Genomic DNA, 5,027 nt, shown 5'->3' with positions numbered 1-5,027 from the left:
TTCTTTCATATGTAATATTCTTACAATAGGCAGTAAAACTATTCATATTCCCGTATAAATTATAAATATGTAAATGTTAATAAAAGCGGTGTATATATTCTCCCACATGTAGATTTGATAAACTATTTATGAAACTGTATCTGTTCTGAATTTATCTGTTACAAATATACAAATGTAAGGCAATATATAAAAACGAATAAAACAAGAACATGTAAAAAGTAACATTAATAAAGTGTCCATTAACGATGCATTTAGAATAAATTGTCTTGTAGTTAAGTGAAAAAATATATACTTTTCCGTTTCATGTTTCATGACTGTCATATTTATCCCTTAATCTTAAACTGAAGCATCGGATATTTTTATTCCCGTCAAATCTTATAGATACACGCAATATAAATGGAATATATAACACTTCATTTGTGTTAATAATACTCAGAATTTATGCTTTATCGGTAACGTCGGGTATTGAGACTAAAATGGTAAGAGGGCTTCTGACACCCTCGAAGCATGGGACAGAAAATTACATCGCATGTTAGGTCTATACCGCAGAATAGTTGGCGCCGAATGTTGACGTATCTTAACGATTTATATCTCAAAAAATTCCTCCCAATTTGCTCCTTCCGAATCTGAAATTGCTCCCACAGCACCGTTTATATTTAATGAGATAGAGCAATATTCCGGGAATTCGGGTCCTCTACAACCCCGAAGGCTACAATAAACGAGCGCTTTCCATATGACGTAATACCTAACCGCTATGCAGCAACAATATTTCGTTCGCTCCTCGTTAATAAGTGGTTATTGAGATATCTGACTATTGATTATTATAAAACAGATCAGGAGCAGTTTTTTGGTACCGTAATATTTGTGTAAAAAGACCATATACTATCTATTTTGCAAACAACAAATTTTAGCTTCTTCATTTGCGAATATCTCATTAAATATAATAGTTACGATCAGAGCAATTTTAGATTCCGAGGGAGCAAATTGGGAGCAATTTTTTAAGATATAAATTGTTAAAAAACACTACATAATATTCGGCGCCAACTATTCTCCGGTGGGTTGGCGAGCCACCTAAACTGTAGTACCGACACCTTAAAAAGCCTATGATTTACCTATCGCCATGGGTAATGACATTAAAATGGAAATGGGCTACGTAACCCCAGAAAAGTGGGCCGCAAAAATACATTGTATACTCCTATACCTCGTCTGTGATTTTACTAAAACAATATTGTCATTAACAGAACAATAAACGGGACTCCATTTAACGAACGGCTACATACTGTATTGTCTGTAGCTGTACTATTTTCTTGGTATCCATTGGCTAACAGTTTTAACATTTTGCCACGGATGGCGGCACCAGTCAAATAATTTGTTATGTTTTTGATGAAATAATTCTCCCTGCTACACGCTTTGTATTTAATAATAGAGAAGACAAGAATTATTTCTATTTAGGGTACGTGCAACTTTAAATAGTGCGCTCTATTCTAGTTTCTTGTTACTATTAACGTGAAATATTATTAACAATAGTAATGGATATTTTTTATTATTCATACGACTGTCTGATATTCGATTATACATAGACTTTTCAACGAGTTGTTTCATAAGAACAATCGTATCGTTTGTTACATCTAGCTTCGATTTAATAAAATATACTTTAAAACCTACAAATTCCAATCTTCGGAAACTACTGAGAATAAACAGAATAATATATATAAACATCATACCTCTTTGAATAATACAACCCGTTATAAACTACCAATGATTACCTAATCTCGTACTTGTAAAATGATTTTACGCCCAAAACGTTTAACAACCTAATGATTCATTTAGACGACTGAATATTAACACTCAGTCTGGTAATTCTCACCGTCCCCCAGTTCCCAGGTCAAAATGATCCAATTCCGAATTATCCACGCCATCGGCGATCTTCTATGGATGCTTTTCAGAATACATACCACGGGTCGTTGATAACCCCGTGCACAATAACTATCGTGATCTCATTGTCGTCGCCAAAATCACCCTAACTAAATACCCATCCATAGTGGAGCCACCCCTGAACACGGGGTCCCTTGATCGGACCAAAGCGGCGTGAAAAGTTTGAAGAGGTCGAGTAGGAAACGGACCGGCGACTTGTGCTGTTTCGAGTACTTTTCGTAAAGGGTTGTCCGGCCTGGGTCCTCACCAGGGGAGGGGGGAGGAATCTTTCGAACCGGCCGCTGACTCAATCGAGAAAGGGTTGGAGGGATCGGCTGAGTCTTTGGTAATCCGCGGCTTACAAGGGCTTGAGTGTAAATATTGATTCCAATCTGGTGTCGGCGACAATGGGCCTTCGAACCTGGGGGTTGTACAGTCCCGATTGTCCCGTAGTGGTTGAGCGCGAGCCGCTGTCAAAACAGTCATTACCACCTTGCGAAATAAACGATTCTTGGCCGGAGAAAGAGAGAGAAAGATTTCTTCGTTATCTGTGAGATCTGTGTCCGTCGATGACGGAGAAGAGATGGAGGAGATAACGGAAACGGTCAGTCGTGTGTTGGTTCAACCCTTGCTTCTTCTTGAGGTTTTGAATTTCGAATAGACGATGTTTATGTAAATTCGTATTCTTGTGGATTAATTTGCAGCGGTAACAGTTAAAGATTTGCTTCTGTTATCGATCGTTTTGTTAGGTTATAAAGTGGAATAAAGAGATTGCTGACTTTTATTGAAATTTAATTTCATTGTTTCTTGTATATGGGTGTATTCTAAAAATTTGTAAAATCTTCAGTCTAGATATGGTTTATTTATGGTAGATATAGAAGATGGTTTTTGAGGCCTTGGAGTCACATAAGTCTGGATCTTAATGATTTAGTTAGCAGGTAAATCATTTTCGTGTCTAAATGTCTAAATTTCATATTATGTTGATGGGGAAGTTCATAGAGTTTTCAAGGGCAGAATTGCTGATTATAATTCTCAGTTTGTATTCAATTTTCATTTTCCATTTCTTTGTAGAAGTTTTTTCTTATTTTATGGATAAATCCATTAAACAAGCTATATAAAATTCCTATTTTTGGAATAAGCCCTTCCACATGTTTTATGATGACTTGTGTGTTTTCACAATGTTTTTAGTGTTTCGGTGATCTGACTGAAAGATCAATTTATAGAATGCTATCTGGTGTCCAGACACAGTAGTTAATGTAAAATGTCTCAATCGACATCATCTTGACTCTTTTATAGGATTATCATAGAGTAACAAGTAAATAAATTTTGTTTTTGATCATTGATATTTCTTCTAGCAAAACAAATCAGAAATCAAGAAACGATTTCAAACAATGATCATTTTCCAAATACCATCGAAGACAGTGTATGCTATTCAGATCTGCTGCATTTTCATTTTCTTAAGTAAATGGATAATAATTTCTTAAAAATTTTCTTAAGTAAACTCAGAAACTCGCGAATTTTCCAAATTCAATATTTGCAAGTCTGTAGACTAGACACGTATCAATACATCATATAATTAATAATACCTAATGAATAATATAATTAATACTTTTACATACTTACAACAGAATAATCGTATTTTTTCATTAAACTTTATTAAAACATTATACTGCATAAAAATGAAAAATAATAACGTTAAATACAAACAGATCAGCTAAAATCGTATCCTCCTCTGTATCAAAAGCTTTATCCTCTACCTTTTACCCATGTTAAATCCTTCGGTATCAAACTAAACAGACGCAAATATCCAGTACAACAAAAATTTTATAAAGACCGTATCTTCTAGCAATGCTGTTGTTTCACAGAAAAAAAAAGTTCGAGAGCGTTGTACAATCAATATCAAAATTCGTTGAAATATCACTCCTCATCTGCCCTTGCCGATTCTGTCCACCTCCACGTTCGAGCCGTTCACCTGGCCGGGCGGTATATCACTGTTAATTGGGGCGCCGTTGAAGCCGATCCTGCCACGTGTCGGTAGTCCGTGGAACTCTGGAAGGTTCTCTGGATCGTACATTTGCATGTGCTGGGCGAACGAGTCCGCGTGTAGCCGCGTCGCCATGATTCCGAACCCTTCGACCAGGGCCAAGAAGACACCCCCAACCGTGGCGCTTCCTATCATCGATGGGATTCCCGTTCTCGCGGCCAAAACGCCTCCGGTTAATGCACCGCTTAGTATCGAGTTCCATGGATCGTCCTTCGATCTACAACGGATCAGGGTACACTCGATCGCGGAGAATAAACCGCCCCAGACGGCGAAGTTCCCCGCCACAAGGGGCACACGGTTCTTTACTGCGGCCACACCGCCATGCAAACGTCTGCTGAGCCCTGCGGGCGCGTTCCGGAAACCGATCACGCTCTGCAAACGTCGAAAAATTCGTGATCTTAGAATATAGTTAGTGGGAAAATGAGAAAGATTTAATAAATGCATCTGGTAAATATTTACAACAAGGGAGACACCTCCGATTTCGACGATATTTTGTCAAGGTCATCACTCTGAGTAGCGTTGTGAGGGTTTCAGTTGGGGGTTGCAGTTTGTAAAAAAGTTTAGGTAGATAATTATTTAGGAGTTTGGCTATCTCATAGATTTCGATGCGCTGAAGTCAAAGACACAATATTTTTTTTCAAAATTATTAACACAAAGTATCGTCACCCAAAACAATAGACGAGCTTCTACTTGAGGTGGTGTAGAAATGCTTAGAAAATAATTTTATAAAACAGTGCAATGTTCTGTTTTTTTTAAATTTTGGTTATTCATTTACATGTTCAGTTATTCGATATGTATCTGCCATTACTTGGGAGAAAGCGTCGTCCAACTCTCAAGTACACCACTTCATGTAGAAACTCGTCTACGGTTTTAGGGAAGTTATTCGGAAAAGTTACATTTTTTCTTGAAGGATCTCTATCAATTCCAATCAGTAAAATGCTTCCGAGTTGGTTAGAAACAATTCAAGAACATGGTATTATTCTTCTTTTAATAACTTTTTAATAAACAACTGTTGATAACTGAAAATTTCCGAAGGTCACTGAGGAGAACCAGATAGCGCACAGACGGT

The 5,027-nt window shown here is 37.1% G+C and overlaps 1 pseudogene; it reads right to left on the bottom strand.

Moving 5' to 3' along the window:
* Positions 1-3,838: 3,838 nt before the first annotated feature.
* Positions 3,839-4,763, bottom strand: LOC107194878 (annotated as a pseudogene).
* Positions 4,764-5,027: the final 264 nt, after the last annotated feature.

The sequence above is a fragment of the Dufourea novaeangliae genome, unplaced genomic scaffold, assembly GCF_001272555.1.
Source record: "Dufourea novaeangliae isolate 0120121106 unplaced genomic scaffold, ASM127255v1 scaffold18, whole genome shotgun sequence".
Lineage (NCBI taxonomy): Eukaryota > Metazoa > Arthropoda > Insecta > Hymenoptera > Halictidae > Dufourea > Dufourea novaeangliae.
This window is presented reverse-complemented; position numbering and strand designations above follow the sequence as displayed.